We start from the raw sequence: 26,693 nt of genomic DNA, 5'->3' as shown, positions 1-26,693 counted from the left end.
GGTCACGAGTTCCCATCTTGCCGCGCAGCCCTTTCCCCCTCCGGACGTGGCAGAGCTGAAGAGGTTCACCAGCTGACTGTTTATAATGCTCTCTACTTGCATCCCATTCTACTCCAAAACGTGTCAACAAGAAATTTAGTGCTATCTCTTCATATAAATGCAATCATACTAGTAAACTGGAACACTGCCTCTCCAGTAGAGGGTGGACTGATTTAACTCTGCTTTTTATACCTATACTTCTAAATCTGTATACAGAGCATATCAGAGCTGTAGAGAGAAAATAATTTAATTTTGTTCCCTCACTAACCACTCTACTGAGGTCAGTGCAGAGCACAGAGCAGGAATGTTTCAAAAGCTAGTAAGTTTAAAAAAAAAAATTGGATGTTCGCATTGCACTTTGTATCTCTACTCCCGCTCCAATCTAAGCTAAATGTCAATAACCATCTTGTTCAAAGGCAGGTCAGAACAGTGGATGAAATACCTATTTTAGCCTAGATGTTACACGGCTTTTTGAAATAGTTTCAACCTGGTGTTTTTCCAGTCACTCAAAAACATCTCCAAAGCTTTAAGACAAATGGGACCTAGTTGGATATTAATCTACAGCAGCTTATAAATAAAGTAGCCGATTAAAACATAGTTTTTGTTTGCAACAATTTTTGTTGTTACAAATATTGTTGCAACAAGTTATTGTTGTTATTCTCCCATATTTTCAACCAGCTTAATGAAAATACAGTAGAACCTCATTGTTTCACACTTGTCACTGGGAGATTCAGTGTACATTTCTTCACTGTGACCATTTGACAACATTCAAGCACTAAGAGTTAAGCTAGGATGATGTACTTCAAGATATGCTCTGTTCTTATCAGTGATGAGTTATAATTCAGCTTTATCTCCTATTCCGGGATGTAAGTGTACTGATATTTAGTAGAAAAAAAGTCATAAAACGAGGCAGCACTGACACTCTCTTTGCTGGAATGTGGACAGATCCTGGGCCTAATTTTAAAGGGTGGCTTCGCAAGATTCTACTGTAATCTACACAAAATGTATAAAACACGGACCATTTCCAGAATAAGGCCACTAATTTTGCCATTGGCAATTAACAGTGAGAAACAGCAGTTAAAACACTCACTTGATTACAGAGGTGTTTTTGAGGCAATAAACTGTGGGAAGAAGTATAAACACACAGTCCTCTCATCCCTCCTCTTTCTTTTCCAGTAGGAGTATAGGTGTCTCTGCTTCCTGTATGTACCTATTCCCCGAGGAGAAATTTCAGTCTGTTTTCTTAGTGGGGAATCTAAACAAGTCCACGCTACATTTAAAGATGGGGACGGCGCTGTAAAACAGTAGCATTACAAGTTTCCCATGAGTCATAGTCATGACAGTCTGATGTCCAGATGCCCAGATTCGATACCAGCGCCCATAAAAAGGGTCCGAGATGGCTGGGCATAACATGTCGTTCAAATTCACTTCTGTGACCTAGGAAATGGACAACAGATTTATAAATTAGTAACATTTTGTGTTGCACTGATTCAGACACCTAAAATGGTAATTTTCAAATTACCAGAGTAATCAAAAGTGTTTAGCTGGCAATCCTTTGCTCACCATCAGTAGGCCAGCTTTCAGAAGGAAAGCAGATCTGAAGGCAGTTGTGCATTTAAGAGATGGATTTATACACGTGCATAGCTGATTTATACAAGGTTTTGCCACTACTTGTGAAACATGAGATACAAATGGCCATTAGGATGTGCAATTAAAAGTTTGTATTCAAGTAATTTTATCCATGGGAATCTGAACACTTTGAAAAACTAGTGAGTGTTTTTACTTTGAATGTACCTGCAAACTATCCATGTACTAATGCACATTTACTTACCAATCCCAGAATCTGCAAGATGCTAAAATGATATACGAACATAAGCCCAGTAGACAGAAGAGCCCATCAGAAATTGGAGAGTGGTTCTGGAGTGTCGATGCCTTGAAAAGAAAGGAATACATTAGTATTCAGCTGAATTACTGTGTCCAAACACTCATGGAAAATCCTCTTTTCTCCTCTAGATGTTGGGGTATCTGGTTTTAGCTGATAACCTAGTGACTACTGTTATAGTAATTAATATTTGAGAACCTTACTTCTTACCTGGAGCATCTGGATCAGTTTCTTCCCTCCTTCTGCTCCAACATTAAAACGTACAGTATATTAGCTCATTAAGCTTGCCTATTTTCCACCAACACCAGTGATTTTCACCTCATTTACCTAATTTTTCCTTCTAACACAGAAGTACTAAATGTATCTAAAAGCAGGTTGTTAATCGTACTCAGACACCTGCTCGTTATGGGAGCTATGACTTTAGCATGCACAGAACTAACCCAGGTAGTGGCAATTACTGCGCAGTCCTGTACTGGAGCGTGGCTTGATAGCCATTTCCTATTTTATTGTTGGTTGACATCTATTCAAGTAATTTGCACCAATAATGCATAGGAACAGAAAACCTTTATAAAGTAGTCAATCCATTAGTGACAGACCATGCTCTTAAGTGAAAATTGCTGTGGAGATACTCTCAAATATACCCTATAAACAATTTTACGTTCAGTAGATATCACAGATGCTGTAAAGTATTTGTCCCCCTCAAATGAAGCAGCAGGTACCACAGTATTTTGGGCCTCTCCTCCTGAAAATGAGTTTTGGCAATTTAGTGAAAAAAACACAATGTCACATGATCTAGAGTTTACCAAAGAAGTAAGAATACTCTAATAAAAGTACCTTCAGATGCAAGACTATTTTTAGAATTAAATAGTCACACATATAGCGAGAACAGAAACAGCTTACAGAGTTGTCAGTCTTACTAACAGACACGTTAGTAAGATGTGGGGAAAATATTACTTTCCTTATGACTTTAATAACCTAGGGACACACACACAAAAAAGATGCACACTGTCATGCTGTTCAGACTCTGTAAAAAGCTGTAGACTTTCAGACAACTATAAAAATACACTGTCATTTTTATCTGCCTTTGCCTGCTCTCTGCCCTGTTAGATATTATCAAATGTTGATACGTATATTCATTACTCGATGCCTTGTAGCAGAGACGGGCATATTCATATTACCCTTCACTAGCTAGCACATTCCGCAATAACCATAAAGATTCAATAGACTTCAGCATAGGCTGTACAAGCCTACTGGGGACTGAGAATAACTATGCACATGTGTAGGTAGCTATGACTACTCACTACACTAAAGCTGGTATGAGTATGCCTATGTACGGTATCTTATGAAGGAAAAGGCAAATAACTCCTTTTCCCTGCTTCACCGCACCACCATTCAGTCATGCATGCTCTCTGTTTTAAAACTACCAGAGGACTGCTTTCTCCATCCTTATTGCCCTTTTACAATCCTTTCCTGCATTTATTTTTCTGTAATTTTGGCTGTCATGCCAGGTAGCTACAGCAAAATCAATGTAATTTAAAGAGAAATTTCTGAAAGTTACAATATTCTTCCCAAAATTACCTGCACTTTACATTCTAAAGCAGTAGAGCTATCCATTGTCCACTGAAAATAACACAGCGGCTCCGTTCCTAGTCAGGAAAGAGCAAGAAGTTGGTTGTATACTTGAATGACAGCACACGTATGCACCCCATATATCAATCGCTCTCACTGTGACTTTAATAAACAACAACATTATTGTAATTTTACCCAAAATACAATTGCATACCATTGCTGTGATTTGATGCAGCCATGACAAAGAGGAGCAGGGAAGCTACTTTGAAAGCATAAGGCAGCTTATAAGAGTTCTTTTCCAGTGGGCGGATGAAGGTCAGAGGAAGTGTCTGAACTACAAGCAAAATCCAAAGTTAAAAGTGAACTTGATATGAATAACGGAGTCCTCTGTAGTTAAAGGGAGAAAATTCAGACTCGTCTAATACTTCTAACATACTTAGCAAGTATGATCTAAGAGCTGGGGGGTATCCTGTTTACAAACTAGTACAGAAAGCTTTACTTAAATAGCAATGATATTAATTAAACTCTGCTACCTGAAAACGTCGGTAAGATGGCAGATACATGATACCACCTGACGTATGGTTTTTCATTACAGATAGTGAGGGAGGAAGCAAGTAGCTTTGGTGTCAGAGCTTAAGCGACCACAGCTCTATTACCAAAGTACCAACTTTAAGTGACCTGGTCAAGCTATACATAAACTTTTGTGCTGCCTCCCCAGCTGTAAAGAAAATGTCATTTGACTTGCAAAGTTTTTAGTGTTGTCTTTGCAGTTTTAGGTGCATTTTTAACCTAGATGCAATATACAAAATAATACTTAAATAAGTTAAGCTATCTAAAACAGCTCCCAGGAACTGGCAGAGTAGTGCTATACCATATTTGTTTTCACATGAACTCACCTGGCTGACATTTACTTATGTTATTTCAGAAGTATTCTATAAAGCCTGAGAACAGATGGTACTAGACTAAAGAGGCAAACATTCAGAAAAGCTAGGATTCAGAGACCTTGATATTTGGGGGACAACTTAGGGGCCTACATTGTTTCACTAGGCAACGTGTAAAACTCTAAAATAGACAAGCGGTCCTAGCTATGAAACAGGCTTGGAGGAAGAAGGCAGTCTTTAAGAGATTAAGTAAATTGCCCAAGATTACAAAGCAGAGCAATGGCATAGTTTGGCTTTGAACCCATGTTTCTCGTATCCAGCTCGAACAATCTAGTCAGAGAATCATGTTTCAGCAGACGCTTAGGAGAGCTGTTCAGGTTCTTCCAGCTAAGAATTTTGCACTACTACATCCTCTTTTTTTTCTTGCAAAATTAAAAAAAAAAAAAGTTACTCTCACACTCCACAGACTTCTGATCTCACCAAATAATAGAAAATCCCCCTCGCTTGCTAGACTTCACAATCCTGAAAACAATAGTATGATATTCAGCAGTGTCATTATCCAGACATCGAGGGACAAAAAGGAAACAACGACCTCCACACAGAAACATTTCAGAGCGATCTGGATTCCCACATGTGTTTTGGGATACTAATTTTAAATTCATATCTGGGATATTCTGTGAACATTTCTCATTAGATAAATAATCGCTACAGATGCTACCTCTCTGCAACAGTGCTATTTAACAGATGACTGTTTAACAGGCCAGGGTGATCTACTTTCCTTAGCACACAGTCTGTTAACAACGGCATACAAAAAGGAAAACTGAGATCCAACTGAGAGGTTGTTTGAACGGCCTGCGGTGGGTTTGTCACAAGCTATTTGCTGCTCACATGGGAAATCAATTTCGATATGTAGCGGTGAGCTTCGCCATCTCTCTATTCACTACGAATCACAGGCAGTTCTTATACGGTATGTTAAGCACATTCAAAAAAGTTTAATCCGACTGCCAGTCTGGCACTAATCTCATTCTCAGAAACGCTCATGCCCCAGACAGTTGAGACCATTCCAGATCAGGGGCATCCAAGTAGGCTGTATATTTGCTCTTGTGTTGAAATAGCATGGTAATGGATATTTCAGTTTAAACTTTATTATTTCAGTAGCGCTGTTGGGAAGGACTTAATATGGATTCAGGAGATTTGGGTTCATCATCTGCTTCTGCAATAAGAACTCATGTGACCTTGGACAAGTCAAATAGTTAATTTTGTCATCTAGGCAATGGAAGTGTGGCTTTAAAATCTAAAGATCAACAAGGAACAGAGACTACATTTCTTTTATACTTTTTCCCCCATGAAGTCTTGTGCTAGTTCTAGTGTCCTTACTAATTATTTATTTTTATTCAAACTTCTCAAAAAATAGGCTTGTGAAAATCTTTACAGAATTTAACAGAAACTAATACTCTTTTGTATTTCCATCTAAGCATAAGGTAGTAGAAAATTACTCTTCTTTTGATTGCAAGCGGAGATTTATTTTTTTCCCCTGCCCAAAATACAACCAAATCAGTTTACTCTCTCCACAGTGTGGACAACCTGGGTTTGAATTGTGAATTTTGCACACCCATTTTAACAAAGAGGATGCTGGAGACTTAGCTCCCCCTGCAGTCTAATATGTCTGAACCATACAACGACGCTGTTTGACACTGAAGTGACACTGATACAGAGGCCTCTGACTAAGCATAAAGGATATTCCTGGAACTTCAGGTACATCTGCTCACACATCAGATTGCTCCATATGCTGGAGATCTCAAACTGTAAGAAGGATTATCACCTGAACTCTACTGCTAAGGAGTAGCCACATATTAACTCTTATTCCATACCATTGTGGAATGATACCATTTGCTCACAGCACAAATATGTGGCTGGCATATTTCACTAACAAGAGACAAACAGAATGATCTCTGAATTACCGTACTTCACTTTTTCTTTGGATCATTTTTTACTTCACTTCACTCAATAGTCAAGAACAAAAAGAAGGTTACAAACTTATAGTATAGTAAGCGCAAAGGATTATAAGTGGCGGCTGCTGCTGTAAAACACAAGAGATTCACCAGAATGAAACAGGCTGAATTTGTTCTGAGCATGTGCTAAATTGTATCCCACTGCTTGGCATCACATCCCTAGGTTGTCAATTGAAGCTACTGAACATCCAGACCATGCATTATGAGCTTCTATTTCCTAAATGAAACAATGCAGCTCTGCTGGACAATGCGGCTGAGGGCACATCAACACTAGAGGGGGACAAAGCATCGCGCTTGAGGAATACGTTCTACATTACCTTCTCGGGGTGATGATTAGAAAACCCCCTGTCGGCGCAATGGTTTAGGATTCCCACACTTACTGCAACAGTACAGTAAAGTGAATGCAAGATAGTAATCCTGTTTGAGCAGACAACAAGCAAGCTAGCCTATTTTACTAATGTGCGCCACTACAATTCATTAGAGCTTCAAAATTCCAAGAAATTATCTAACTAGCTGATTAATATTTACCTGGGATCTAATGATAAAAAGAGATCTTTTCAGCTCAGTTTAAGGTGCAGTACTTCCCAAGAAACATCCAAGAAGGCAAAAGTCTTGAAAACAACATAAGCCTTTGGGCAAAAGACCATCTTTTTACTCCCCTAATTCAGGGCCTGACGCTGTTATCCAGGATGGAACTCCAACATATCACCAGAAGCTATTAAGTAACAACATACAAAAGAGTAATATATACTTCAAGAAAAAGAGCAAAATTTGTGGTAGCCATTAGGCACATCTTGTTCCATTGGGTGGGACGAATTCAACATACAAAGGGCAAAGTGCCAACCTACCTCCTTTCCGCAGCAGATAGATGGCCACAACATAGAGCATCACATGCTGGATGTAGTAAATTTCCATTTCAAATGGGAGCTGAGGAATAAGGAAAACATTTGTAAATATTTTTCATTATTAACACCTGAGTCACAAGGAACCATTTTTAAGAAGGAAAACTGCTCCTCATGCCCCACAAGAATCCCTTCATTTAAGTTCTTCTGTCACCTGTGTATATTAACAAAGTGATGACAGACATTAATGGTCAGTGCTTTGAAAACGCAGCTATCTGTACCCATCCCATCCTCCTTGCCGCTAACACAATACAGTGCTTCTAGCAGAGAATTCGCAAAATTAGCCAGCAGCACAATAAAGGAGGAATAACATAAGATAACATAAGCTTGCTCTCTTCCTTTTCCTAGTTAGCATAAATTACCAACAACAATGCAAAAAAGCAAAGTAATCAAACACCCCCCCACATGGCAGCAGCCTATTTACAAAAAAAGTTAACTGCTAGCTTGCAAGTGATAGAAGGCTATAAAGCAGATATTTTAAAATCATTGTAATGAAAAATAAGTTATTGCTGGGAGAGCCTGTGCAAAAATTTTCAAAAGACCTGATTTAGCAAACTGCACACATGTGCAAAACTACTGCGCTTCTCTTAAAACCAACAAAATTCAAAATAGACGAATACCAGTCAATCTTCAAGCTGCAGAAGAATGCATATAAACAAGTTACCTGTTAGCAGATGAGCAATACCTGATTTACCACTAACAACTTTTGAGAAATTACTGTTAGACATTTGTCTGTTTAGTTGAATTCATGTTACCTCTCACAGGAGAGGTCAGACAGACTGTGCTAAAATAATACTGTTCTAAAATTAACCTGAACCAGAGCCCAACTAATTCTAATTCTAGCTCTGTACGAGTTAGAAAAAGTAATACACTATATCTGAAAGTTATTCCCATCTCCTGTAAGTGTTTTTGTCTATATCCATTTGTTACAAAAAAAAAAAAAAGGTTCAAACTAGACCATAACACATTTAAAATTGAACAATGGCAGGAAAAATTCAAATTCAAACTTCAGAATCCAAGTTGTTGTTGCAGTTCACTTAAAAGGCTGAAAAGACATACTTTTCTAATATATTTCAGATGTGAAAATTGGACAATACCCTTACTTGAGTCTGAAATCTCACAGGAATAATGCAAAGCCAAATCATTAGCTTTGGTTTAAACGCAGGCTCATTTTAAATGCTAAAATGCTAAAGTGACTCCGGATGCAAGTATTACTATCATGGCTTGTCTGTTCAAAAAAAAAAACAAAAAACAAAAAACCCCAAAACCCCCACAAAAAAAAAATCTGCATCAGCAGAAGTCAGAGATGGAAACAGTTCAATTTTCTTCCTAAATAAGTCAATAAAGAGCAGGTAAATACTACAGTGATGTTTTAAAGTCTACAATTTTTTTAAATCCAATTTTGAATGTAAAAGCTGTTAAACCCAACAGCTGGATTCCATTAGTCCTGGCATCCCCCAGCTGAATACTTTAAACACTATCAGTGTCCTGATTGCAAACTCCAACATGTTCAGCCAACTCTTGGGAGAGTAAGCTAAAGGATCTTCCATACAAGCTGTTGGGTTAACTTGCTCCAAGTATTCTGTATCAAAACATAAAACCAACCAAGATAATAGTATGCAAAAGCAAGAACTTCACAGAAATCCTGAAGTTTCTTCAATATTAATCTTTCTTTTGTCTCCTGTATTACCTGTTGAAAGACACCTAGGGCAAAATAAGGAAATCAAACAAGAAGATTTGAAAAGAGGCTAACGCAGCTTTAGTAATGGAAAAAAATCCCTGTACCTCTCCCAGCTGGAATACGCACACTTCAGAAACAATAGCTCCTAATAGAAACAATACAACACGAGGCACTCAGTCCCTGCCAAGGAGCCTTCTCTAGGATCCTGTGGTTTCATAAGGGCTTCTGCACTCGCCGAGTTGTGAGGGTCAGTTACACAAACATCACACTCAGGACACTTCTGAGAACAGAGTAACAGTTATTTTGCCGCAGTAGTGTGGACAGTAACTTTTTGTGTAAAACAAAACTACATTTTTTTGCTGTGAAAGATTGATTGTTCTGAAGCCCGGCTAATTATGCAAGTGCATTTCCTGGTATGGAACTGACAACGCAGACTTCTCCGTACAGCCAGGCACTCAAGCTGTACAGCCAGGCTACAATAAAGAGAAAAGAACAAACACAAAAGATTAACTGTAAAGTGGTACAGAACAACTGACTCATCCGGCTCTAAAGGTCTGGTGTGTAAATTGTTTTATCAATAAACACTCATTCACAGATAGCAGATAGGTATCTTGAATGTGCAACAAGAATTTGCAAGTGGAGACAACACAGAAAGGATCATCCGTCAATCCAGGATTTTAAAAACCTCTTCATGAAAACAAATCAGCAGTTTAGAATGTGATCAAGTTTGAGATATCCAAAAATCAAAGCAACACTTATTCACAGAACACAAAGGAGCTCAGAATACTGCCTCCTGAGTTAATTCATCATCAATTCATTTGATGGTATGCAGCTGCAAAGGCCATGAGGATCTAAATCCAGACTCCAACAAACTAAAGTAGACCCTTGCCACAGGCCCCAACAGACGTGTCTTCTCCCATCAGATGCCTTTGGTGGAACACAGCAGCCACTCTCAAGAGCAACAAGGAATTCCCTAGTAACAGACCAATGTCTTGATGGTATATTTCTTTATCCACACCCGTCCCCACATTCAGAAACACTGAATGTTCACTACCAAGATGGACCACTCTGAAATCTGTATATTAATTTTCAATCTGTTTGCTGACTGTTTGCCCTAAACTCCTCTCTCCCTTGCAGGCTGCTAGCATCACTCTTCCTGCATTTCACCTTGTTTCCCTTCTCAGGGCATTAAAACTAATAAAGGTACAAGACAAAATGACAAATTATCCATTTCTTCTACTAACTCATATTCTAGGCTCTTAACAGTCTAAATGAACACAGAGTACAGGCTGCCCTGTTACTCAAGATAATAGGTTCTTTTCCTTTAAAGGTTCCTACTCGAAGAAAAATCTGTTCATTGTCCAGTCACTGGTTTTAACATTGGTATAAAATCGTGCTATGTTCAAAACACAACCTAATACTGACATACACAATTCTTCAAACAGGCATACCATATCCAGAGTACTATGTTAGCATATTTTGAAATAAACATTCAGACTATTCAGTTTTTACGTTTTCTGATGAAATTTTTGTTAGAAGATATATACGGTGTTTTGTTTTTCCAGGAAGAGTTCGGCTCAAAGTAGCCACATCTGCTGCTTGCCCCCACATCAGCCCAGTATGGTGCAGATTCAAAAGTGCCACATTCCCAGGAGACTTGCTAAGGGCTCACTGGAGACGTACCAAGAATAAATAGTGAGCAGGCAGTAAGTTTTCATCCCAGGAACAGGTAAGTTACGTTCAGTGGTCTAGCTAAACTCTTAGCAGCCACTTCTACTGCTTGTGAGACTGCAGAAAAGAGAAACTATGTGATGAAGGATTAGAACTCATCTCTGTCTTTTATCTGAGCAAGAAAAGTCACAGCCATCAACAGCAGTCCTCTGAGCACGTAACGGATGCCCTAACTTAAACCAGCTATTGCCCTAAGGAAACAATTAGGTCTTTCCATTGACTGCACTAAGATTTAGAAAAAGCTCTTCAAAACTATAGGCTTCTGGGCTGAACTCTATTCGAAGTGCTGATATTTAGATGCGAGTTCCTCCCTGCCCTGCAAAGTGTGGCAACTAGTGTAAACCCACTTCAACTCAGCAGTTGGTTTTCAGTGGAATAGGAGGTTGCTACTTTGCTCTATTTTCTGAAAGCAGTACTCCTCCCTCTGTTAATTATTTATTCCTTGGTTTTATATTTGCAACAACAGCTCAAGCACCGTGTTGTGCAAGAACTCTCCCTCCACCATCCCCTACAAAGACTGCAGGGTATGACAGAAAAAGGGACAAAAGTCATTCAACTCTGCCCTTTTCTATAGCACACCCAGCAGGAAGGCTAGGTGTCTGCAGGAAACATCAACTGGCATTCTGTACCAGTAGCTTTCCTAGACACAGTCAGTAACCCAGATTCATAACTTATAATTAAGGACTAGTTTCCTAGACAGGGTCAGTAATCCACAAATAAACCACAAGCAGATTTTTAAATTTAACCTGAAAAGCAAACCACAGTATATGGGAAATGGGAGATAGGGGCTGTGTGTGTGCGTGTGTGTGCGTGTGTGTGTGTGTGTATATATAGCTGTACAATGCAGAAATCATGGGGCAAACAGCTACTAGGCCCATGTAACAGATGTTGGTTACTTCTCAACATACTCAGGATAGCAAATAACTTACTTGGCAGAGGAGAGACAGCTGCCAGAGAAGTTTAGGAGAATGGTCTAAGGACAGACATGGAAGTCTTTAAAAAGAAAAAAAAAATCCAAAACAAAAACACAAGTGGCCTTCAGAAAACAGATTATTTCCAGTCCTGCTAGGACTCATTTCTCAAGCAGACATCCAAACTGGCAAGTAGCCAAGAAGTTGACCAGGGCTCAAGTTACTGTTACACTATTCAGCCAATTTACAGCTCAGGCACCAGTTTGTCCACCTGGCATAGATCAGATAAGGGATTCCCACATACCTGAGTGAGGCAAAAATAAAGATATGCTAATGTTGGCATTAATGTCAACAGCAAAGCCACTTAAAATAAGTGAGTAACAGGGCTGTAGCTAAGTATCAGGCACCCATCCGTGTGACATCTGTGCTAAGGTCTCAACCAGTTTCCCCAGATTTTATTTGCAACAATTCCTTTTCTTATATTTTAGGGGCAGCTTGTTGCATTCAGATTTCCTGCCATACACCTGCTTGTCTGTAACTGATACAAATACATATTGACGAGTGTCATCCCCCCCACCCAAAAAACCCTAATCTCAATTTCAAGTAGGCATCTGCCATCGTCTACACAATCCAGTCAGTAGAGAGAATTATAATATAATCCCTTAAGGTAGCATTAATTGATCAGTTCTATCCAGTTTTATCTAGTTCTCATTTTCAATTAATCCTATGAGGGTGGGCATATATACACAGAGGGAGAGAATCAGAATCTGCATCTGCTACCAAAGGGAAGTGTTAGCATGCACAAGCACAGTCATGAGATTTATAAAGAGAATCTGTTTGTGCTGAAGATTAGTAGAGTTAAGACATGGTGGAACACAGGACTAGGAAAAACACCTTGCTACAGGGATGGAAGGGATCAGAAACATAACAAAACAAGAACAACAACTATATTTTTACTAGTATACAAATGCCAGAAAATCCAGCTAGGGCAAACCCCCAGGATTCCAACTCATGACATACCCAAACGCTGCTAACTTGAGAGGGAATTTTTTTCTTGGCCTGTCACTACAGAGGATGAAGCTGACCAAGAAAGTTAGGAAAATGCAGTTGTTCAATGCACTGCTGAGCTCAACGGTATGCGTTTATTTTAACTTTTATTAGTGTTTTCCTTATTTGACCAGTGCTAGATTTGATGTTTATTGTATCTCATAAAAAGGCATCCCAGTCTCCTGGTCACTCAATCTGATCGTACAAACCAGCTTACATGTAATGACTCTAGGGACACAATCAGGCATCTGTAGAACTGAGTCCAAGATAGAAGATGTCAGTTTGGTACAATCTCTCAAGGTGATGGGAAGCAACAGTCTCCTGTTTCCTTGATCTCACTGATCTCAGAACTCTCTCCCACCTACCTGCCCAGAAGCATGATCTCCCTCCCCCACTTTTAAATGAGTAGTTGGGTCAGGTGTCCAGCTTCTCATGCTCTTACTTTCTGCCAGACACTATCTATTACAACTCTTTACAGATGTAACTAGCTATACAAAGTTTTTATATCAACCATGTATACAGTAAAATATATGTCTTAAAATATCACAAAACTGAAATAAAAAGTTGAGGCATAAAATGATGACCATTCCTGACTGAGTCAAAAGCTTTTCAGGAAGGCATTACAAATCAGAGCAGAGGAGCAGAGAGCATGGACAAATTTATTGCGCTTTTTTTCGAACTTCCGACTAAGTGTTAAGAGTTATTCAGTGCTTTCAGGAAAATGTCATTGCAGACAATTGCAATGACAGTTATAGAGCAGAATGCGTGTCTACCAAGAGATAATTTGGGCCAAAGCTGCAGTGCTATAAAACATCACCCATATTATCTTGTGCCAGAAGACACACAGAAAAGAGACCGGCCTAGCAAGCAGCTGTTAAGCCAAAAATATCTTAGAGCTGTATTTATTCCAAAAATATTTTCTCTTGGACATAGTCCTTTGGCTCCTCTACCTCTAGTTAAGGGCAGAATTTTATATAAGTAGTCTGTATTTTTCCTGTTCAATCACTACTGCCCAAATATAAATGAGATCTACTATAATATCAGAGAAAATACAAGCTAATGATTTATTAAAACATTTCAACATTAGTATTTTAACCTTAAAAGGTTACTCCTAAAAATCTGATAGAAATCAGAAAGCTACCTAATTTGAAATATGAAATGAGAAGTATTCGATTATCAAGAAATCATATTTGAATTTTTCATTTAATGCCCTTTCTATTCAGCAGTAACTAGTTTTAGGAAAAACAATTGCAAACTGAAAATAAGCATTTCTAGTATGAAAAAGAATATGTGTAGTTACCAGATTAGGAAGGACAACCTAAATCTTGAAGAAACTCTAGGCTTACGCTACTGAATACACTGAAATCTGAGAACGATGATCAAGCCTTCTGTGCATGTGTGTCTTATGCTGTATGGAAGATTATTTCTAACGTGCAAAAGCCTACAGATGAATGCCATTAATATCCTTTCTCTGGTAACTAAACCATGTCTCAGTGCAAAGTTTCATAGTCTTAAAGAAGGGAAGGAAAAGACCATGTTCAAATCCATAATAAAATCTTCAGTTTTCAGGTCTCCTAGCTACCAGTGTGGCCAATCAACATATCATCCATAAAATTCAATATGGAAGCAGATTTTTATACTTAATCCTACTAAGACTGTCAAGATTTGCAAATGGACAACCACTTGTAAGATCTGCAATGGCAACTTCAGACTCCAGTAATACAGATAAGTAATAATCTTGCTAATAATATAATTAATTCATATGCTATACAGATACAGATATGAACATTTTATCCAGACACCATATATATGTAAGCAGGTAAAGTTAAGAGTGAACACTATCTTAGAAGAAACATTTAAATAACTGCAACAAAAAAAATTCTTGCAAAGAAGTCAAAGGTATCTTTACTTGAAAAAAAATGAGCAAGCATGTGTACATACATACATACGTACCCATATGTGCATGCATAACAGCTCTTAAAAATAATCCTTAGAAATATTTTATCCGGCTCAGATTCAGGACAACTTTTCTTAGCATTAATTCTTGATAGGTTTGAGTATTACTAAGGACACCAACAGGCTAATTTTTCTTCCAGAAGACAGGAATTTTGTGGCAGTTTTGAAAACTTGGAGGAAGAAACCCTGCTGTGCCTAATTTGGGGGGAGAGCAGGTGACAGACACCAACAACACTGGGCATTTTCCAGGCCTGAGGAATCTCCCATACTCACGTGTACCCATTTCTAGTTGTTTTAGTCTCCCACTACAGCATTTTAACCATGGGCCACATGCTTTCCTTGAAGCTGCTTTCAAAGCCATCATGTTCACTGTCAGTTTAAAGATCAAGGTGGAACCGACAAAGAACTTTGTTCCACACTTCCACTCTCCACGTTATTAACTCTCCACATTGATTTATAAGCACAATCACAAAAAATTCCAAGACGAGTATTTTGGATCCATTCTAGTGACCTGTACCAGGAATTTACAGGCTGGTAAAGTGGACTGTGAATTTTCCTAAAACCAAATATATTTACTTAGCATTCACTTTGATCGTAGGAGGGCTGTTATGTGACTTCACTCAGGAAAAAAGCTTATTGATTGAGGTAAATAACTTGAAGCAAAAAATCTAATTCAAACTATCATCTGTAGGACTAATAGCTCCCACCAGGCTGAAATAAAAGACCATATCTATAGCATATTCAAAGGCTTAAATGATGCTGACAGGCATACATCTACTAACAATCTAGCCTGCTTCAGTACCAATAATATCAAAACTTTGGCAGCAGAGATTTCAGCACCAACTATACAACTCGAACCCTGAATATGCCCTTGTATTAGCAGCCTACACAAACTGCATTGCCACATCTTCACTGGTCTTGCTTGCCAAAGTTTCCTAGATTAAACCTACCCTGGTTACGATACGATGCCATGGCTACATTCCTGAATGCACTGCTGCCACCCTACAAAAGAGCTTAGACTTTTGAATTAACCTAATCATGTGAAAGATATAAACTACTTTTTTTCATTAACTTTTTTTCCCCCATAATCAATTTACCCTGTAAAACACAAGGACAAAAGGTAGGGCAGTGTAGCAACCGACCTCCAAAAGAAGTCACGCTTGACAGCTCCATCTCACAACTTAGCCATTCTACAGTCTAACCTTCTTTTTACACTTAAGTTTTATTTATAGTTTTACATGCACCTGCTTGAAAAGAAACTAGTTCTTCAGTTTCAGGCATTCAATACCGTTGTCTCAAACACCGTCAAAATACTTACAAAGAAAAAATTGCATTTCAGAAAGCAGTTTGTTTGCTCCAGCAATGTAGAAGAAACACCTTTTAGATAGCTTTACAAAAAGGACTGGGATGAAGAAAGGCAGCTACTTGCAAGTGTTAGTAATCTGACTACCATATTCAAAGTGGCAAGTTCTTCATAGTAAAAGAAGCAACTCAGTGATAATCTAGTACTTCAGAAAGATCTTAGCAAAAGAGCTAACTTACCTGCTTTGAGTGAAACACTCTCATCCCATCGTTTTCTCAGTGTCTTAGATATCTCTTCAATACACAAATCCAGCAGGTATTTATAGATCACTCAGATTCATTATGCAAACAGTATGTATCCTGCTGAATTTAATTAAGAGGGAGGAAATATTTGCAGAAACAAAGATATGGGAATAAAGAAGTTTTCCATGGCCAGTGAATTTACATGCAGCAAGAAATTTTAACTGTCAGAACTTGCTTAGTATTTTAGAAGTATACCTCCTAAACCAAATCTGTGTCATTTAGCCACCTCTAAAGACAGCTCAAGCAAGGGTCAAGCACGTTTCTAGAGAAAGCATTGTAGAAACACACACAAGAGAAGGAAAGGTATAGTACACTCACCAGACGCGTGTTAACAACAGGAAACAGCAATGCCAAGAGGGCCCCATTTAACATATGCATCTGTAACCTTAGAAGAGAGATGAGACATTATTTTCACAGATTGGAAATGAAATGCAAACTTTTTTATGTAGTATGTCATATGTATATGTTATGTATAGTTATGTAGTATTTTATGTAGTATGTCTTTCATAAACGGTAGCAAGAGATCTGAGAAAATTCTGCTGGCTTGAATTTGAATAAAGCCACTGTTAACTGCAATAACCAGGATAAAAACTCTCTTTAAATAAACATTTAAATAATTTCCTGAAGTAGGACTGCTTTCTAGAATGAACTTTGGATTCCTAGAAGGTTTGGACTGCCTGTTCATATTAATCCTGTTCATGGTCCAGGCTGCTAAATGGTTGAAATTGTGCTGTTCATTTTGCTTTCAGAGCTTAAAATAGATATTTGACGAAGTTTTTACTTCCATCCAACTCCATAAACGTACGTGACATCAAACTAAAGCTTCAGGAATTTGGAAGAAGTCTGATTTTTGAGTCACTTAAATAAAAGAAGAATTATATTTGTCAAGATGCAACAGTGAATCCCAAGAGAAGAACAGGGAAAGAAAGTAGTATTTAACTTACAGTGCTGTATTTCGTACAGCTTTCAGTCCTCTCTCCCTGAACCACTGTTGCATCAGGTGCACACAGAAGTAAGGTCAGAACTGTTTAAGTTTACTTTATATAAGAGATAAAGTAAGGCATAAAATTCATTATACAACCACTGCCTGTCATAAACTCTATTAAAAATTACAAAGTTTGTAAGTAACTTGGGGGGGGGGGGAAGAAAAAAGGTATTACAATTTCAAAACAGTTCTTCAAATGTCATTTACACATCAGGACCTCAGAAAACAGAAAGGCTCATTCTGAAGAAGAACAAATACTGCAGCCTCTGCCCTGCAACCAGGCCTTTGCAAATGCATAGTAACTCCAGGATTTCCTAGACACCAGACTTACTTTGCACGCTCTCTGAGATGAAGAGGCACTAGTACTGTATCTCTGTATTCAGCCTACTCCCTGCCCAAATAAGGAGCAGCAGGGAAAAGTTGCAGCCAGACAGTAGCACCTTCAAAACAATTCATGAGGCATGCCCCCAGCATCATATTTTCCAGGCACTGCCTAGACCAAGACAAGAAAGAGACGAGTGAACTGTCATGGTGGCAACTACAGCCATTCCTGATTATCATTCTGTCTGGGAAGTCCCATGACTCTCCCCACAACATGACTAGTGGTACCCCTATCATGCAATGCACGTGAGAGAGGGCCTTTGAGAACAAGAACTCTAAGACCCTATAGGCACAAACCTGTTAAAAGTATGGGCTGTTTACTGGACTCTACTGCACTAGTCCATTAGACCACTTCCTAAAATTAGTAACGATAAGCAATATTATAGAATAGATTGCACACATTTGAGAAATAGCCAAATCAGTAAGAATTTGCTTTAACTATTTAACTTATCTCCACATTTTAAAAAATAGACCCATACTGTACATATGGCCTTCCATGAAGATCAGCTACTAGTTTTCAGTGAAGATAATCAGAAAGTACAAGGCACATGACATAAATTAAACAAGCCCATAGGTTAATCTGCAGAAGGACACCTGTGCTCTCATCAACTAATGGATGTTGTTAGTGAGACCAAAGCCACCACCAGTACAAAAGAAACAAGGGTAAGTGGACTCAGCACCCACAATTGAAGCCATGATCCTTTTCAAGGTCTCATCTTTCAGTCCAACCAGTATGTCTTTCTAACTAAGGGCTGGATGCATATCTTAATATTTTATGACTTAAGCCATGATCAACTTCTAAAGCACATCATGCAAGTAGACAGAAATGTAGCAAGGACAAGGCATTACCTGAGAAGAATCATTGCAACCCGGCACGGAGGACAGGCAAGAAAAAAAATCTGAAACATTAGGAAAAAAAAAAAAAAGAAAGAAATTAATGATACAATCTTATTTAAACTCTATTTTGTACATCTTTCTTCCCCAGTTTTGTATGTCACAGATCATTTCTAACTAGAAGGACTGTTTTACAGCAGAGCTGCAAAAGACTAAAAATCATGAACAAATTAAAAGGTCTAACATTACCTACATATACAAGGATTTAAGCAGTATGAGCAGCATCTAGGATTCAGCTTCTGCCAGTTCCTAAGAAGCAAGTCAAACTCTAGTCCATTTGAAATTCTGTCATTATTAAATATATATATATATATTTAGATATAGATATATCTAACTCTCTCTCAGGGCTTTTTGTAAAGCAGATTACTGTATTACCAATCACTTAGATCTTCAAGAGCTGGGTCCTGCACTGCTGAGGCAAAGGAGAGCTTTGTCATCATAAATGCTTGGTATTCAGCACAGCAGGGACCTTATCATGACCGGAGGATATCTCAGTATCCGTTCTATGGATAACCTTAGTAGTCATCTTTAAATACGCCTGTTGCCTTATTTCCATAGAGTATTTTTGAAGTACTGTTTAAATTTCACCAGTAATTAACTAGCTATTTCCTAAGATGAAAAGTAACATAATGCAGTGTGAGCAGCATATATCTGTTTCTTTTTATAGGCCAGACTCCTGTCATAAATACAACCTGGTTTAAATCTTTATGTAATAAAATATTGTTGATTAGCAACAGTCTCCCATCCAACTTTCAAGGATAACCGTCATCCTTTGATACTGTTGTCCAAACCTCTCACAGCAACTTAAAACACTTCATATCAGCAAGTTTTACTCAGAATACAAAGAAAAAAAATGTGCAAGTGTTCAGTGCTAAATCCTCCCCCCCTCCCCCCACCATTTTTCTTTAATATTGCCCACTACTGGGAGGAAAGGGTGGGGGGGAAAATCCTACCTAGTTTAGTCTGCTCTGTGAGAGAAAGTATTTCAGTGAAAAATGGATCATGCTTTTTTCTTTGTTTCTAAAAGAAGTGCACAATAGATTATTTCATTGTCAGGCTACTAGTCAAATCATTAAATCCCTTCAAGTGAGAATATCTGAAGAACATATCTGCTTTGGGGACAAGTTGGATAAATTCAACAAACATATTTCTTTGAAGTGCTACAGGGCATACCTGGCCAGGTAACTGATAGATGTTCAAATTAATTACTATCAGGTCATGTACTTGCTACAGCAACAATAGAAAGGTTGAAGCCTGGATCATTCTATTCAGCCCTTGTGTCTAAAAGGGCCTGTTATTACCATATGAATAAATGTGCACATTTCAAATATTTTATTTCCAGTGCAGGTTCCTAATATACAGCCATTTATTTCTCTAATCAACTTGTATGTTTTAATTCAAGTCCATCAGTCTCAATAACAGTTTAGAATGTACACACACTCACAGGAAAAAAAAAATCTTTTTCCTTAGTCGTACAGAACTCTACAGTCTTCTATTCAAAAAGCAAGGCATTTCAACTCATCAAGGAAGGTTAAAGAGTAAGCGAACACAATGGATGCATGATGACAATCTGCTAGTTGAGGCTTTCTTTGCAAAGGCAAAAAAAAAAAAGTATATACCACAAAATCTTATGTGAGGTCTATATATCACCTTACACATTAAGGCCCATATGGCTTCTGGGAAAAGTGTCCAGCACTTACTAATTACATTTCATTATTCCATCGTTTGATATTTTTGCAACAGACTGTCTACTAACTAGACTAAAGTTCCTTCAGCTGTGGAGTATATCCCTTCTGTGGTGGACCATAAAATTTTCCCTTCTGTGGGGACCATAAAAGTTTTCTACAGGTCTTTTATAATACCTAGTTTTTCCCATGCTCTTTGTATATATTAGTCAAACTTTTTAAACATTCCATGAGATAAGGCACTTAGAGTCCTACTAGTTTATTTGAAGCTTTAAATTCAGGTATCTTATGATTTCCTTACATTCATAAGTATGACAGAAGAGAGGTGTTACATTAGAAGCATTGTTCATACTTAAATGAAGAAAATTCTACTCCTCCAGTACATATTTTATTTTTTCTTTTTATCTCCTACATCTTAAAAAATATATATATTTTTTTCTCTGTGTACACAAAATAATCAAAACAGAAATGTGTCTTAATCACACCAGTCATTTATTTTTCTGACTGCAGAGCACTCCAATTACTGAACAGCAGAGGAAAAACTAGAGTACAACTCTATGTACCAGCTGAATCTTAGTGTACCAGCTGAATCTCACCATTGTGGTGAAACAATAGCAAGTATTTAAAAAGTATGGTCGTAATAGTTACAAAGATTGAGACGAACACATCAGCCTAATCAAAAATACTTTACTGCCTCAGAGACAGGCAAAAAAGAGAAAAGGATTCACAGCTGCTCATTTTCAGGTCAGCTCTACAGCAACACACACAGTTTCAGGATTTGTGATGGCAAAAGAAATATTTACTATTTTGAGCATGCAAGTCCCTCTGTTATGAGGGATCTTTCAGAAAAATGTGCTTGACTTCCATTTTTGGAAAGGATAGCAGGGAATTTAACTAGAATGTTTATGTTAAAACTTAAAGACAGTGGAATAGATCTTCAAATGTTTCAGCTTTAGCAATTTAATATCAAGCACTCTCTCTCTAAATACCTACTTTCCATGATAAATAAACCTCACCACCTCTTAAAAGGAACGCTTTACAGACCCCTTGTATCAGATTTACAAAAGATTATTTCACAGAGTACATTTAAACATTAGAGAGCATTATCATTCAGCTCACATAGTAATTAGCAGCCTGAAAATATCTCGTTCACAGCAGACACTCATAAGCTCTAACATATTGAGTGTTCACATACTCATCCCGTAATAATATTACGTTTCACTTTCATACTGGAAACACCATCCTTAGCCTTTAGGTAGAAAACAGCCAAGTCTTATAAACTGAACAATATCATATTAAGTTAGTGACATGGCTGTGAAGAGTACCCAGCTTCTGTTTTCCTGGTGAAACTCTGAAGGTTTTACTTGCTCAGACTAGCAGAGACAATAGCCCCCATCCTAGCTGATACGTTGCAGACACAAGACAACATCTATTTTAAAGTACACTGAAGGAGGCTCTTCCACACACGTTTTTATCTGATCATCATTGCATACATTCAAGGCAGAATAGCTAAACTTTCAATTTAGAAAAAAGCTAAAGAAACAACCTCAATATCCCTCCTCATTTTGCCAGATGTGTTACCCATTACATTTTCGCATGTTACAAAGGAAAAGAAGGACAAAAGAATTAACTGGAAGCCCAAAATGTACAAAGTAACATTTTAGAGAGGAAAAATAAGCTATAAAACATCCATTGTTTGACATGCTGAATTCTGGGCACAGTTCTAGTCATTCCCTTCCCTCTCACTTCTATACACACGCCACTGAAAACACAGCAGATTTGGGAAAGGGTTACAGAAGTCAACAAGAACGATCAAAATATATTGAATAGCTTCTATACATGGATCAACTTAACACATCAAGAATCTTCAACCTGAAAAAGATTTTGGGTGATGGGAGTGAGAGAAAGAGAAGATACAAAATCGTGTGTGGTCTTAGGACTTGTTATCCGCGCGTTTCCTTAATGCGGGCACAGCACTGCGAGTCAGGATGCTTGAGAGACAGAAAGCAGCGTTTCAATCTTTCACCAGCACAGGATCAGGAGATTCTGAGATTCTTTTCAAGTAATAAACTACAAAGAAATTCAAAACACTGGTAAATCTGCAAACTGAAGTTCACTTCAAGCCTGAGGACCCAGAATAAAACAGAAGTCAGAAAGCCAGTCAAATTCCTAGTTGCTCTGCAAGGCCATAAATATCGTCCATCCCCATGGGAAATATTTCTGGCATGAAGAACTGCACGACCAGCACTCCCTCTGCACAAGCCCAAATACAAAGGTCACACCAGAACACATGATGGGTCAGCAGGGCTGTTATAAGTTGTAGACTGTAAGGAAGAGGCAGATTGCACTGCCTAACTATTCGTCTACTGAGAGGAGACCTGAAAGAGACTAAACTCATGGTTGCATTGAACCAACCCAAGAATCAGCCTATTCCACATTCCATTTCTTGAGCCATGCACCAAGAAAGAGGAGAAAGCTCCAAGTGATATCTGTAGGTCTGGGACACACTGCAAAGAAGGAAAAGGATATTTTCCCCCCTGCAGTAATATGCTTAAAAATTTTCTAGAGTGAACATATATGTGATCCAGTCATTCAGTACTTGATGGAGTTTCCAAGAAATACCATGTCTGAGTTCCTTAAACATCAGAGATCATTATTTTCTTAAATCTAATTTATTAGTCATCTGCATTACTGTGGTAGGTAGTAGAGCCTGTATGTAAAAGGACTATTCTGAAGACCATATCAAGATAATATTGCATGAGTTCATTCAGGAAAACTCCTGTAATCACAAACAGGATCACATGAGAGACTACAGAGCTGCACAGGGATCAAAAGACAGAAACATCATGACCTAGAGCAAAACGTTTCTTCGTTTGGACTTAGATGCACTGTTCTCTCTACGAAGTAAACAGAACAAAGTCTATAAGGATTCACACCACTGTTAAGTGAGGTCAATGGAACATTTCTTTCCCTTGTGTATCAATCCTCTCCTCCCATGCAAAAAGCACAGAGAGATGAAAGGCAGTCTTCACTATTCCTATGGTAATGTATGAGAGGAGGCATTCTGTAGGACTTCAAAATTACTTTCAACTCTTCATTTGTCAACTAATCCAAAAGGAATATTTTGCAAAGTATGCCTTCCCTACCTTTAATTTCCTGGCAGCATTGACAAGATAGCGATATGTAGCTATCACAAAGTATTACATTTGCCCTCCACAAATTCCTGTTAAGTTCCTTCCCTTTTAATCACTGGAAGCAAGCATAACCACTCAAAGGAAATAAGGAACTGGGAAAAACAGGTATTTTGTTTTATAAATTCATTTTTAGAAGTCAGAATTTACAAAAAAATTACTCCTTGACATTGCAATAATATCTCTAGGTAGAAGTCAAAAATAACATTCATGGAAAAAAGGCTAGATATCCACTGAAATAAAGTGGTATCTTGCAGCAGGTTTAGGGGCTTTGATTGATTCTATCAGTTTTCCTAGGGGCAAAAATATTAAAATGCATCCACATCTCAGAAGTGTGAAAAAAAATCTAATATTGGAACAAACACCTAAAATTCACAGAAGACTGCAACTTTATGAAACCACAATGAACTATGTTAACATTAACCTGACAGCTCACTTAATACGAACTAATTTTCTAATCTGCATGCACTATGGTAACCCCTAATAGTATTTTCACTTCTTGCACTTTAAAGCATTACTTATGCTGCAATTATCAGATCAATTTTGAGATATCAGAGGTTTCCATTATTTGATTTTTCCAGTTCATACAGAAATAATTTTATTCAAACAATCTTTCACAGTTTGCAAATCTAGACTTCAGCAATGCGCAAGCGCACCAGTATGAGTTGGAAAGAGGTGAAGAACACAGTCAGACACACCTAGTTTTCTATTTTCCATTTAACTGTATTGCCAGATTGGACATGGTAAGAAAGGAAAGGAATTGGGGGGCGGGGGGGGAGGTTATTTGTTTGTTTGTTTGTTTTTTAATCCAGCGGTGCCTCTTTAGTACATTTGCTATGAATCACTTTTGGTGGAGGGGGAAAAAAAAGGCCATGATGCAAGCAGATTTTCCTAAATCAGCATTATTACAACCCCAGCATACTCAGATGTTGAGAGAAACTCAAACTTCAAGATGTAAATGTCCCAATATGTTGCTGGGCTACTACCTAGAGTAGCTAAAATTTACTACTTTATTTCTGCAGCTCTTGCATAACTTATGTTTTCCATGTTATGGAAACTATTAGGCTCGCTGGCCTCCATAACAGGGTCCGACCCAAGGTTCCTGCTGAGGCAGAAGTTCGAAGTCAGACTGGAGAGAAATAAAATTTAGTGATACACGTGCGGTAATTACAGCTCGAGCTGGGGGCCTCTGAAGAGGGACCCCGAACAAAGAAATCTCTGGGCAATTATACCCTTACAATCTAAATTCCCCACCCCTTAAGAGATAGTTTGGACCAATAGTAATAGTTAGGTCTGGGTTCTTCCCCTTCTTCCTTGGGCCCCTTCATTGTCTCTAGGCAGGCTGTTTCTTTTCTTATCTTCAAGGTTGGCTACTCCTGCTGTCCATGTAACTTCTTTATCCCTCCAGCTTGAACCGGCTCTGGGGCCCCCTTTTACTTATCTAGGTAAAAATTCACAGCCCGAGGCCTAAGGCTTCAGCAAATTTAGCTACTAATGCTAAGCAAGTTATGCTAAGCAATTCTAGACAGCTTCAGTCCAATATTCTCTAACATCCACTTCATTACCAATACTGACTAATTCATTGCACAGCTCTTGTTACCACTTTATGGGCAGCAAGCGTCCTATAGTCCTATGAGCTAACGTTGCATCACTGCTAAGGAATTTACATACCCTACTAATTAAGTTCTGGAACAGCAAGTTAATCGCTGTAAATGTCTTGAATATTTCTGTAAGGAGCTTGGTTTTCCCCTCTTAAAAGGATACCCGTCTTCCTTAGACCTCTGGTACAACAAGAAAAAATGTTACCGTTCCTTTTTCAGGAAATACTCTCCAGGAGTGAAAGTAAGAACTGGCTTGATCTGATATAGCCTAGATCAGTTGCCTCAGATCCTTTGCCTTCTGCAAAGGGAGACTGAGAGTAAGAACTACATTGGTTTGATTTTTATTTGTTATTGCTATTAGACAGATGTTTTTATTATGGCAGCTTTTATGAAAGTCTTTTTGACATTCTTTTATTAATTTTTGAGCTTAAATTTTGTAAATTGTCCAGTGTTGAGGCTAGAGCAGTAGAGAAATTAAACAGAATAATAAAGGAGTTTGGGAGATGTCAAAAATAATTAGTCTCAGTGAAGGTGACTTCTAGATACATGTACAGGACTATTGGAAAATATAGCTCGTATCACAGATATCACAGTTCAATAATTGTTTATGAGTATTTCCATTATTCCAACAGCTACACAAACTGTATATTAAAGTGCATCTGCAAGCTAGACACAAGTCATTAAGTTACACAGTGTATCCACAGGTACTCAGCCAGCCCGGTTATTTCATCCCACAGACAAATGTGACACAGGTAACACTGATTTCCTTACCATTCGGCTTTTAAAATTAGAAAGTCAAAATCAAAATTCTGCACAAGCAGTAATTCATTTCTTCAACAACTTCACAAAACACATTTGCATCCCTGAAAAAAGCTTACCTGAAAAACTTACCTGTGAACTACATAGGTCCTTTAGCAATAGCCTGCTTTCATTAAGTTTGGTGAATTGGTAAATTGGTAAATTTTACCACTACTGTCACTGGAAACAGCATTTTCTATTTTTGAAGCAATAATCAGGTAAAGGTAACTAATGAGAGTTTTTATCTTTTGCCTTTCCAAGCAGGAAGTCTGACATTAGTATTTTCATTTGACTTTTGTTTCTTCAGAGATTTCAGTTCAGCCAGTTAAAAACTAAATCAGTATTAAAATGTTTATATCAATTCTTGACATTTGTACCCTTGCTATGCACTTTTGGTCCACAACTGACTATATAAAAATACTGCTTTGCAAGTATAAAGCTAAAGCAAACTTCCTGGTAATCACACATGGGCCTTACCTGCATCATAGTGACCACGTGACATGGATTCAGCAGGTAAATGACAGTCTTGGTAGCAAACTTGAACCCCACCTCCAGCCCAAAGACAAGACAGAGAGCCACCAGTAGCAGACTTTTGCCCAAGCTCTCCTGCTTAGCCTGGGGCTGCTGTAGCAGATGACCCTCCAGCTCCCTGAAATGCAGCTGCCTCAGCTTCCACAAGGACAGAAGGATCTCCACAAAACCCACACTGAGGAAGACCAAGCTCTCCAGCAGACGCTGCTGCCCGGAGAGAAAGGCAGCACACTCTGGCCCTCCATTGCCAGCAAAGTTGGGGTCCACCCCCCCGTACAGCCAGTCCAGGAGGTTACGGAGGCTGTAACGGGACATGGTGGGATAGCGCCTCTTCTCCTCCCCATCACTATCTGGCAACAGGTAGGAGCAAGATGGAATCAAAGCCAAAATGCTGTCGGGCTGACGAAACAT

At 38.3% G+C, this 26,693-nt stretch overlaps 1 pseudogene; it reads right to left on the bottom strand.

Annotated features, from left to right (window-relative positions):
• Positions 1-423: 423 nt before the first annotated feature.
• On the bottom strand, positions 424-26,693 carry LOC136996587 (transmembrane protein 164-like; annotated as a pseudogene).

Source organism: Apteryx mantelli, unplaced genomic scaffold (genome assembly GCF_036417845.1).
Source record: "Apteryx mantelli isolate bAptMan1 unplaced genomic scaffold, bAptMan1.hap1 HAP1_SCAFFOLD_48, whole genome shotgun sequence".
NCBI lineage: Eukaryota > Metazoa > Chordata > Aves > Apterygiformes > Apterygidae > Apteryx > Apteryx mantelli.
Note: the sequence above shows the minus strand (reverse complement) of the source record. Positions and strands in the feature narration are given on the sequence as shown.